Here is a 12,105-nt window from a genome sequence, read left to right as displayed (position 1 = left end):
AGAGTCTGAGTTAGGTGGGAACCAACAGATCAAGGCAAAGGAATTGAGAACGAGGCAGTTAGGTGAGCCAGGGACATCTGGAAAGGGTAAGCTGGGGAGTAGTGGCGGGGGAAGAGTGGACGATTGATCCGAGGGAGAGAACTGGTGGACTGACTTCAAGTCAACAGAAAGGAGTCGGTTGGAGGCAGAGATGAATGGGGAATGGGGGTGTGTGCCGAGTTGTGGTTTAGAAAGACCATCCGGGCCACGGCGGAGTAGGGAGAGGCCTGAGGCAGGTACAGTATCCATTTATTGCTCGTCTTTCATGTGGAGAAATGGAGTTGAGTGAAATGATCAATCAGTTGTATTTACTGAGCGCTTACTGTTTGCGAGGCATCTTACTTAGTGCTTGGGAGAGGACAGCACAATAATATAGCAGGCACATTCCCTGTCCACAATGAGCTTACAGTCTAGAGGGGGAGACAGAAATTAATATAAGTATATATGGATGCGTACATAAGTGCTGAGGATGATTTGAGTAGGGCAAGGTATTGATTTTGCTCTTTATGGAGGGGAGTTGTTGGGATTCTTTGTAATAATGATTAAACATAATAGTGCTTACTGTGTGAAGAGCACTGTACTGAGCACTGCGGAAGTACTAAGATTTGAATTAGACATGGTCCCTGTCCCTCAGGGGGCTCAAGAGGGCATTTTTTTTTGTTTGGTTTTATTTTTTTAACCCTGCCTTCTTTAGAGGCAGCAGTAGAATCAGTCGCTTATTGAGCATTTACTGTGTGCCGAGCACCATACTAAGCATTTGGAAGAGTACAGTGTAACAGTTGGTAAACAGGTTCCCTGCCCACGATGAGTTTACAGTCCAGAGGGGGAGAAGCACCAGTTGTTTGAAGGCCGGTATTGTTGGGCTTTGGGGAAAGCTGGCCACTGGGTTTGGAGCTGTTCTCACTGATGTCAGTGACCGCCTTAACGGGTGGGTTGGGTCCAAGGGGGTCCAGCCCTGCCCTGCCTTGCCCTTCCCCATGCCTCCCCTGTGAATTCCCCGAGAGGAAAAGCTTACCTCAATTCCTGTCACGCGCTGCCAGCGGCTGCCAGAGAGGTGTGACTGCCAATCGATGAGGTGACCGTCCCTGGCATTGCTTTGGAGCTGACTTTTTTATTTTTTAAAGCTCGTAGGTTAAAGTAAGAGACAGTTTTAGTATTAATAATAATAATAATAATAATAATAATAATAATATGGTGTTTGTTAAGTGCTTACTTATGTTACTTGTTAAGCACTTAGGTATTATGTTACTTGCGCTTTCTGTGTGCCAAGTACTATTCTAAGCGTTGGGAGGAGGTACGAGTTTATCAGGTTAGGCACAGTCCCTGTCCCACATAGGGTTCATAGTCATCCTCATTTTACAGATGAGGTGACTGAGGCCCAGAGAAGTTAAAGTGACATGCTCAAAGTCACACTGCAGACATGTGGTGGAGCTGGGATTAGAACCTAGGTCCTTCCGACTCTCAGGCCCATGCCCTATCCACTAGGCCGTGCTTCTTCTTGGGGCAGTTTATTTGGGGAGGAAAGAGTAAAGCAGAGGGTGGGGGTGTCTCCCCCCCAAACACCCTCCCTCCACCCCCTGAACACCCCCCACCCCATCAAGCTGTTGTGTCTTCAATCTTACAACGTAGTGGATAGAGCACGGGCCTGAGAGTCAGAAGGCCATGGGGTTCTAATCCAGGTTCCGCCACTTGTCTGCTGTATGAGCTCAGGCAAGTCACTTACCTTCCCTGGGCCTCAGCTTCCTCATCCGTAAAATGGAGATTGAGTGTGAGCTCCATGTGGGGCTGGGACTGTGTCCAACTTGATTAACCTGTATGCACTCCAGCACTTAGAACAGTGCTTGGCACGTAGCAAGGGCTTAACAAGTACCATAATTATTACCTTCTAACTTTGTGGCCACCAAATGCACTGGCCGTAAGTCGATCCTCTGGTTGTTTGTTCCCCGCGGTGAGTAATATGCACTTTCCTCTCTGCCTGCAGGAGCATTTCCCCAGTGTCCAAATGCCTTTATTTAGTTGGGGCTTTATTCCCCACCCCCTGCCCCATCTCTGAAATATATGTATGACAGAGCTGAAAACCAAACACTCTGCCTGCTTTGAAACCACCAAAACCTGCTCGTGAAACAGTCGGCGTGGCCGCCAGCCAAATCCAGCCTGTTCAAGCCAATCCCTTAATGACAAAATGGCAAGCGCTGGATGTTTGGCCTTCATTAGTGCTTTATATGGGGCGTGGTAGTGGGGTTTTGGGGTGTTTTTTTTGAAGTAATAAATTAGGGACTTTAATCCCCATTTTCCCCCATAATCTACTTGAATGATTAAAAAGTTCTCCTGGTCAGACGACCTGTCCAGAAATGTTTGGTTGTGGTTGGTCTGTTTTCATCCTGAAGCAAGGGGAAGAGTTTCTGGGTTAGTAAGAATGGTCTTCTAAAACAAATCAGCTTTCTCCCCTTCCCCTCCTTCCGTGCTTTCTCTCCCCCCTCTCCTCCTCTTCCCTTTCTCCCTTCTCCCCCACCCCCCAGAGCAGGACTCCGAGGGGAGTTGTGTGGGAGACCTTCCAGGTGTGGCTTCCAGGCCCAGATCAGCCCTTATCCCTCGGAGCTAGGGGCCACCGGCTCTGCATCCAGATCCCCATTTTGCCACAGAGGGAGGATCCACCTTTGCCGAGATCTTACAAGGACCTGGGTTCTAATTAAGTGAGACGCAGACCGTGTCCAACCTGATTATCATGTATCTAGCCCAGTGCTTAGTGCAGTGCCCGGGACATAGTAAACATATAACAAATCTCATTTTAAAAAAAGCCACAGCCTCATGCTAGAGGCTGGGGTTTGAGCAGGTGCTCCGTAAAATCCCCCACGAGGTCGGTATTGTTGGTGTCACCCAGCCGAGTGGTGTGGGTCAGTTGGAATGCCTCCCTCGAGCCCTCTGTGTCTTAACCCCAGGCCGTGAACAGCAGAAATTGCTAATAATTGAATTTTGAAAAATCCCACAGGCCCCAGAAAGGAGCATCCTCACTTAATTCCGCTGGGGAATTTGTTCTGCCACTTAACCTTCTCTTGCACTTTCAGGGGAAAATGTTTGTTTGTTGGTTTTTTGTTGTTGTTTTTTTTCCTTTCCATCTTCCTGAATGGTTTGTTCAGAAAACCTGTTAAACTCCTATGGAGTAGTGAGGGGGTGAATGATGAGAAGCCATGTGGCTTAGTGGAAGGAGCATGGGCTTGGGTGTCTGAGGACATGGGTTCTAATCCCGGCTCTGCCACCTGTCTGCTGTGTGAGTTTGGGCAAGCCACTTAACTTCTCTGTGCCTCAGTTCCTTCATCTATAAAATGGGGATGAAGACTGTGAGCCCCACTTGGGACAACCTGATGACCTTGTATCTACCCCAGTGCTTAGAAAAGAGCTTGGCACATAGGAAGCGCTTAACAAATACCATTATTATTATCATTATTATTATTATGAGAGAAAGATTGAAGGAAAAGAGAAATTAGGTGGCTAAAGAGCCTGAGGCCAGGGAGAAGGATCACAGATGTAAATCATTTCAGCCTCCTCCCCCCAGAGTGGAAATAAAGGTGGGATGAGCAGCGCTGGTCCTGGGCCTAGCAAGAGTTGGTGTTTCTGGACTACCCAGTTTTTATTACATCCATTGGTCACCACTTTCCCTTTGGGGCCTGTGCTCCTCTCGCCAATTGTTTTACAGACCCCTGATTTATTTCCTCAGCCAGGAGGCCAAACTTTTCGTTGGAGACAGAGCTGGTGTTGCCAAAAGTTGGATCCCTCCGGAAGCTATTGTGGATAGAACATGGGCCTGGGGTCAAAAGGTCATGGGTTTGAATCCCAGCTCTGTCACTTGTCTGCTATGTGACCTGGGGCAAGTCGCTTCATTTCTCTGGGCCTCAGTTACCTCGACTGTAAAATGAGGATCGAGACTCTGAGCCCCACGTAGGACAGGGACTGTGTCCAACCTGAATTGCTCGTATGTGCCCCAGCGCTTAGTACAGTGCCTGGCACATAGATAATAAGTTAATAATAATTGTGGAATTTGGTAAGCACTCACTGTCACCCAGGCACTGTACTGAGCACTAGGGTAAGCTAATTCAGTCAATCAGTCATATTTATTGAGTACTTACTGTGTGCAGAGCACTGTATTAAGCACCTGGGAGAGTACAATATAACAATAAACAGACACATTCCCTGTCCTCAGTGAGTTGTACAGTCTAGACAGGGAAAGCAATAAGATTAAACACAATCTAAGAGGAGGGAGAGAAGGTACTGAACCCCCATTTTACTGATGAAGAAATTGGAGCATAGAGAGGCACAGCGACTTAGCCAGGGTCATGCAGCAGGCAAGCAGCAGAGCTGAGATTAGGACCCCCTGACCCTAATCCCGGCTGTGCACTTGTCTGCTGTGACCTTGGGCAAGTCACTTAACTTCTCTGTGCCTCAGTTACCTCATCTGTAAAAGGGGGATTAAGACTGACTCTTACGTGGTAAACCCGCTTACCTTGTATCTGCCCCCAAACAGTGCATGGCACATAATAAGCGCTCAGTAAATATTGTTATTATTGTCATTATTATGCCCAAACTCTTCCCATTGGGATCAAGTGTCCTCATTTCTGATCGTTAGCAGTGGGCTGGCGCCCAGAATTATTGAACCCCCCTCCCATGGCACCTCTGGTCGATAGGTGGCTGGTGCTGGTAATGTCATTTTACCGAGACCCGCCCACGGTCGTGACTCAGGAAGTCTCCGACAGAGCTGGCTTGCTGGCTTGTGGCCTTTCCTCCCTTGGCTGTACTTACCAGACCACTACCAATTATGGAGTCGAGGAGTTCTTGTCCCCTGGAGGTCTCTTTTTAAAGTTAGAATGCAGATACCATCTGTTGGGGATCGTTTAGGTGTAGTTCCCTGGGGGGGTGGACTGACTAGGCCACTTCTCTCAGTTCCTTCTATTCCAATTATTCTGTGCTTAAGAAAGGACAAAGGGGATTAGGGAAGAAAAACCCTCCCTAGGGATTGGCCACAGCCCAGATCCTTGGTGTTGCAGAGCTGAGCCAGAAACTTGGGCAGCTAAAGTCACAACTCAAGCCTGAGCGATGCTTGAGAGTACGGGAGAGAGGTTCCTCCCGTATCCCTGGAGGCCTGCTATTCTGGGGGCTGGAAGGAAAGTTTGGCACCATTATTTGCTGGGCGATAGAAGAGGGAAACAAATTGATGCAAAAATAGATGATTGCTAAGAAACAGTCAGTTTGCTGTCTCCGGTTGTCCGGGCCTACCCCTGGGAAAAAACAATCGATCAGTGGTATTTAGTGAGTGTTTACTGTGTGCAGAGCACTGTATTAAGCACTTGGGAGAGTATAATATAACCAAGTTGGTAGGCATGTTCCCTGCCCACAACGAGTGTACTGTCTAGAGAAAAGCAGGCTAGATTAAGTGGGCTTGGCCTCTGCAAAGTGATCAGTAGCATGTACCAGTGGTAATACAGTAGGGTGCCCAGCACCCAGTACACGGATTGGTGTGGGATTTATCTACGGCTTCACAGCCAGGCCTATGTGATTCCCGATCCCAGGAAGCAGTAGCCCAGAATTTGCCAACATGACTCAAAGTAGCCGAAACCAAGTGGGCCGGGGTGAGCGGTTTCAGCAGTGCTCCTGGGCTGGAATTCTTCAGGCCCAAGGAGGGCAAGTATAAGTATTACCCACTCCCTGGGGACCGGGTGGCTCTTCGGAGTCAGCTGGAGGAGACTCGTTCGCCGATTGTAATCAGGGTCTCTGCTGTTCTCTTAGCCCCTGGAAGGAATCACTTTCCTTCCCCTAACTCAGCCCGGTCCGGAGGCCACAGTAGAGATCTTTCTCTTTGCAGTCGTCTGAGGCTTCCGGGCAGGCCCCACCCAACTTGCAGACCTTCAGTTTTCTGAGCCACCAGGTGCCATTGTTCCAGCTGCAAAAGATGGCGGAACTCGGACCTGTTAAACTGGTCTGTTTCTCCCCCCTTCCCTCCCCGTTCTGGGCAGGGAGAGTGAAACTGCTGCTCGTCCGGTTGTGTTGAGTCAGTTTCTCCCCTAGATTACACTGTCGAAGGCAGTTCCTTTCCCCGGAGTCACCTGGGTAGAGGCTGGGGTGGGAACTGAAGAGGGGCGGGGAGGGAGGAGGTTGGGGAGGAGAGGAAGAGCAGGGAGAGGGTGGCACTTAGGTGCCAGGGCAGGTGCTGGGTGTGGCCCAGGCTCAAACCAGCCCTGGCAAAAGTAACAGGGGTTGTTCTTTCATTAATAATAATAATAATAATAATAATTACTCGTTAAGCGCTTACTATGTGCCAAGTACTCCTCTAAGCACTGGGGTAGATACAAGGTAATCAGGTTGTCCCTCGTGGGGCTCACAGTTTTAACCCCATTTTACAGGTGAGGTGATTGAGGCACAGAGAAGTTAAGTGACTTGCCCAAAGTCACACATCTGATAAGTGTCGGAGCTGGGATTAGAGCCCACAACCTCTGACTCCCAAGCCCCAGCACTTTCCACTAAGCCACACTTCTTTTTTATATAGCTTTTTCCCAGTGGTATTTGTAAAGCGCTTACTATGCTTTATGCACTGTACTAAGCACTGAGATACAAGCTAATCAGGTTGGACACAGTCCATGTCCCATAAGGGACTCACAGCCATGATTCCCGTTTTACAGATGAGGTGGCTGAAGCACAGAAAAGTTAAGCGACTTTCCCAAGATCACGCAGACCAATGTTGGAGTCGAGATTAGAACCTGAGACCCAGGCCCGTGCTCTTTCCACTAGGCCGCGCTGCTTTGTGTCTGTGGGCTTCCTTCGGGTCCACAGGAGCCCAGGCCGTGGAGTCCTGGGAGGTGGGAGCGATAAGGGAACTATCTCCCCTCTATTATTCATTCATTCAATAGTATTTATTGAGCGCTTACTATGTGCAGAGCACTGTACTAAGCGCTTGGAATGAACAAGTCGGCAACAGATAGAGTCAGTCCTGCCGTTTGACGGGCTTACGGTCTAATCAGGGAAGGCGGACAGACGAGAACGATGGCAATAAATAGAGTCGAGGGGAAGAACATCTCGTAAAAACAATGGCGACTAAATAGAATCAAGGCGATGTACATCTCATTAACAAAATAAATAGGGTAATGTAAATATATGCAGTCGAGCAGACGAGTATAGTGCTGAAGGGATGGGAAGGGAGAGGGGGAGGAGCAGAGGGAGATGAGGGGAAAAGAGGGTTAAGCTGCGGAGAGGTGAAAGGGGGGCGGTAGAGGGAGCAGAGGGAGAAGGGGAGCTCAGTCTGGGAAGGCCTCTTGGAGGAGGTGAGTTTTAAGTAGGGTTTTGAAGAGGGGAAGAGAATTAGCCTGGCGCAGGTGAGGAGGGAGGGCTTTCCGGGACCGCGGGAGGACGTGGCCCGGGGGACGACGGCGGGATAGGCGAGACCGAGAGACGGTGAGGAGGTGGGCTGCAGAGGAGCGGAGCGTGCGGGGTGGGCGGTAGAAAGAGAGAAGGGAGGAGAGGTAGGAAGGGGCAAGGTGACGGAGAGCCTCGAAGCCTAGAGTGAGGAGTTTTTGTTTGGAGCGGAGGTCGATAGGCAACCACTGGAGGTGTTTAAGAAGGGGAGTGACATGCCCAGAGTGTTTCTGCAGGAAGATGAGCCGGGCAGCGGAGTGAAGAATAGACCGGAGCGGGGCGAGAGAGGAGGAAGGGAGATCAGAGAGAAGGCCGACACAGTAGTCTAGCCGGGATATAACGAGAGCCCGTAGCAGTAAGGTAGCCACCTGGGTGGAGAGGAAAGGGCAGATCTCGGCGATATTGTAAAGGTGAAACCGGCAGGTCTCGGTAACGGATAGGATGTGTGGGGTGAACGAGAGAGACGAGTCAAAGATGACACCGAGATTGCGGGCCCGAGAGACAGGAAGGATGGTCACGCCATCCACGGTGATAGGGAAGTCTGGGAGAGGACCGGGCTCGGGAGGGAAGATGAGCTCAGTCTTGCTCATGTTGAGTTTTAGGTGACGGGCCGACATCCAGGTGGAGACATCCCGGAGGCAGGAGGAGATGCAAGCCTGAAGGGAGGGGGAGAGGACAGGGGCAGAGATGTAGATCTGCATGTCATCTGTGTAGAGATGGTAGTCAAAGCTGTGAGAGTGAATGAACACTACCCTCTGTTAGTGGGTAAGTGGAGCAGAGGGAGAGGAAGGGATTCACCCAGCCCGCATTTGAATCCGGGGCGGAACTGGGTCTAGAGCCAGGACTCTCTTCTAAACCACACTGCTACCCGGTGCCTTTATTTTGGGGCCTGCCAGCATCCCATCCTGGGAGGCTGCTGACTTGCTGAGCCCTGAGGTCCCAACCTCAGGTTGGGACCGGAAGAGGAAGAGAGAAACCTGGAGGAGGACACAAGATAGGACACTCACCCTCAGCTTGGGCTCAGATTTCTCCATGTGGGCTCTGAAATCTGGCCAGTGGCATAGTGCCTGGGCAGCTCTCCCGGGAGGGGAAATAAAGCCCTAGTGCCCGAGGGCATTTATTTAAAGCGTGTCACTCTTCTCCCAACCTAGTCCTTCAGGCTCAAGTGCCTCCGATCCAGTACAACAAGAGGGAATGAGGATTCAGGGAGCTGGCGAGGGCCTCCCGGAAGAACCCTGCTCCAAAACTGAGGTGTTGCCTCTCTTAGACTCAAGAAGAGCACGACGGATCTCCGGGTAGATCGGGACGACAGGGCACAGGTGCAATCTGTGCTCACAGTCGGAGTGTCCGTTCTGAGACCTCTCCATCTCCTGCCTGAGCCATCCACAGGAGGTGGAATGATGGGAGAGTTCTCTGACCCATCTCGGATGAAAAAGTCATTTGATTCCTTCTCATCTGCCCAACTGCCCCTCGATCTGGGCAGAGAAACGAAATTGGCAAGTTTGGCTTTTTATCAGAAGAGAAGCCTATGGAAGCAGGGCCTGGCGTTCCTTCCTGGAATCTCCCCCGAAGATCGCCAGGCCTTTGTTGAAATCCAGTAAAAAAAGCTTCTCTCTCTCAATTTGGGAATTCGTGGCATTGAGAGGGGTACCAGGTGTGGGCCTAGAAGAGGTTGGCAGGGGGAGGCTTGACTATCAGCAAGTGAACAGGTTCCTTCGCTTCAACTGTGATGTTCACGTTTGGTCACTGTGTGTATTGAGCACCAACCGTGCGCAGAGTGCTGCATTAAGCACTTGGGGGTGAACTCAAGAGCTAGAATACAACCCCAAGCACTTAGTCTTTAGGTTGGATGAGTGTCTGTGCATTCATCGGTACTGAGGATCTGCTAATAATAATAATAATGTTGGTATTTGTTAAGCGCTTACTATGTGCCGAGCACTGTTCTAAGCGCTGGGGTAGACATAGGGGAATCAGGTTGTCCCACGTGGGGCTCACAGTCTTAATCCCCATTTTACAGATGAGGGAACTGAGGCACGGAGAAGTTAAGTGACTTGCCCACAGTCACACAGCCGACAAGTGGCAGAGCTGGGATTCGAACTCATGAGCCCTGACTCCAAAGCCCGTGCTCTTTCCACTGCGCCACGCTGCTTCTCTAGCAGCGTGCTATGCATCTGCTATGGGCAGAGTCCGTACTAAACCCCGGGACCAGGTAACGAAAATAAAATCAATCCGAGGCATGCAGTAAATGGCAATAATGGATTCAACTCTGCTCACAGCGTTGCCTCGGAGAGAAGGGGTGCGGAGCAGGGGGCAATTTACCTGCTTCTGTCTGGTTCAGAAGCCCAGCATTGACCCTGAGGGAAGCCTGGGCCCTCAGGGAAGCGGCTGGCCTTACTCGGACTGAGCCGCTCTCCCTTTTCCCACGGAGACTGCAGCCCAGGTGGCCGCTGCCAGTGCTGGTCCGGCCGGTTCTGTGGGGCAGCCGGGAAGAGGAAGCTCCTGACGCTCAATTCCCTGCTGCTCCTGCTAAGCCTTACAACACCTCTCTGCACTGGCTGCAGGCATTCATCTAATCCTGGGGGGCTGGGCGGCTAGAAAAGGGTGGGGAGAGAAGGCAGGCGCCCCTGACCTTTGGGAGGAGTCGCCAACGTAACATAAACGTTTGTTGGTCTGGTCTCGGTCCCTGTTCACCAGCTGTATTGCCAAACGCCGGCTACCTGATTTCTCCCGCTTCCCTGCTTCCGCTCCAGGGCTCTAGTAGCCGACGGGGCACTAGACCAGGGATGGAAGCATAACCCGCCGCTCCCATGGCTACAGAGGAGAGAGCTCTCACATCCGAGCTTGGCCCCGACATAGGGCACGAAGAGGCAAGACGAGGGCTGTGAAAGGCAATTTTTGAGGTTGTCTTCATCAGAATGGAGAGATTTTTCACCTTTCCAGAGCAGGAGTTGCTTCAGCATAGTCAGCAGTGACATCTGCGTCTTAAAATGTCCCTCTCCCTGGGAAAAATTCTGTCTATCTTAGGGGCAATTTCACCCTTGACTGCTGAAGGCAGGGCTGTTGCCATGAAACGGTTGGTTGGAGCCTGTGCTTGCTGTCTCTCTCTCCTTCACTCTTAGAGAAAGCTGCGTTCTCCCTCTCTCTTTCTCTTTCTCTCTCTCTCTCTCTCTCATTCTGAGAGAAAGCTGCGTTCCCACGCCAGCCGTGGTAAACGGACTCTCTCCTCTCTCTGCCTTCTCCCTTAGACTGTAAACCTCCCCCCACCTCCTCCCTATTTGAGCTTGGGTTCAAAAATCCCTGGCAGGCAGCCAGCCCACCCCTGCCTGGCCTGGGTTGGTCTCACACCCTCCCCTCCCCCACTCTTCACAGCGGGTTTGATTCGGACACACAAAGTCCCAACTCTCTCCCCCGGCGAGACTCGTTGGCCGGAAGAAGGTCTATGCAGTGTGAACCTAAAAGCTCCGCTCAGGGCTGGTGGAGGAAGGGGCTTAGGAACAGGGCAGCACACTTTCTCCTCCTCCTTCCTCTCTCCCCCTCCTCCCCCCCCCCCCCCCCCCCGCCCTGGGCCGAGCAAACCGGAGGGACTGGCTCCCGGGGCACGGGAGGGAGCCCGCCTTAGCGCGCCCCGTGACGGCAGCGATCCGCAGGAAGATTAATGGCCGTGTCAGCGTGTGACTCGGCAGCTGGGCTGACCGGGGCAGTTGTGAAGCCGTCCCGGCGTTAGTCGTGGCAGGTGGTGTTCCAGAGAGATGATGGACCAGCCAGGTGTGTACGTCCGAACCCTTCTTGGTTTCTCCCAGCTCGGCTCAGGGAGGGCACTGGGGCTGGGGGTTGGAGGGGCGGTGGGGCAGGAGGCACCCTCCCTCCCTCCTTTGGCCCGTTCGTCATTTTTCTGGTTTGGGTGCCTTTCCCAACCAGCTGCCTTCAGTTTTACTCGGTGTAGGCGTGACTTCCCCCACCTGGGAAGGTGCCGGGATGGAGAGTCAGGGGAGCTGTAACCTCCTCCTTCCGTCAGAGGAATCGGGAGATCGAGACGGGTGTGAGTCGGGCATGGTCTTCCCAAGAGTGTGAGTTTCCGGGGGGGCAGCGGGGGAGATTGAGAGAGGCTGCCAGCAGAACCAGGATAGTCTGGGGTGGGGGCCCTGATGAGGTAGCGTCCTTTCAGTCCCTCAGGGCTGTCCATTGCCGAGGCACGGGACCCTGAGGCCAATATTTGCAAAACTGGGAGGGTTGGTTATTTAGGGTTTGGGACAAAGAGTCCCGAGAGGAGGCGAAAGAGGTCCAATTTCACCACCCGCCCCAATGGCGGGGTCGACAGCCCCTGATTCCCCGGAGCCCTCGGCTCAGTTGCCACCTGGCGCACCTCACTCTTGCCAGGTCCCCCAAGAGAGAACCCACGCTATCCGTCTGATGGGGGACAGGAGGGGTGTTGCCCCAGGCCTGACCCTTGAAGAGTAATCCGCTATTCTCTCCGCTCTGCTCCCACCAAGTAGCAGCATCTGGAGGTTGGGGGACTCTTTGAATGCGTGGGGAGACTCACAAAAAGGCTCCGTAGAGGGGACCGGGTTCCTGAAAATGATCGAGGGGGCGAGGAGGTTCTCACAACGTCTGCCACCTCCACTCCCCCAGCCTTCTTCCCGAGCCTTCCGTCCAATCACTTCCTCTTCC

At 52.2% G+C, this 12,105-nt stretch overlaps 1 protein-coding gene across 11 annotated transcripts in view; it reads left to right on the top strand.

The window, feature by feature from the left end:
* Positions 1–12,105, top strand: part of MARK2 (microtubule affinity regulating kinase 2) — a 73,611-nt gene that overhangs the window by 19,596 nt on the left and 41,910 nt on the right. Inside the window, exon 1 of one of the 11 annotated variants that reach the window (XM_029060419.2) lies at positions 11,065–11,202. The exons of the other annotated variants lie outside the window; for them this stretch is intronic. The gene's annotated coding sequence lies outside the window, so the exon portion shown is untranslated. Of the gene's footprint in view, positions 1–11,064; positions 11,203–12,105 lie in introns of those variants that run through there. 11 annotated transcript variants of the gene reach the window in all.

The sequence above is a fragment of the Ornithorhynchus anatinus genome, chromosome 3, assembly GCF_004115215.2.
Source record: "Ornithorhynchus anatinus isolate Pmale09 chromosome 3, mOrnAna1.pri.v4, whole genome shotgun sequence".
NCBI classification, from domain to species: Eukaryota; Metazoa; Chordata; class Mammalia; order Monotremata; family Ornithorhynchidae; genus Ornithorhynchus; species Ornithorhynchus anatinus.
This window is presented reverse-complemented; position numbering and strand designations above follow the sequence as displayed.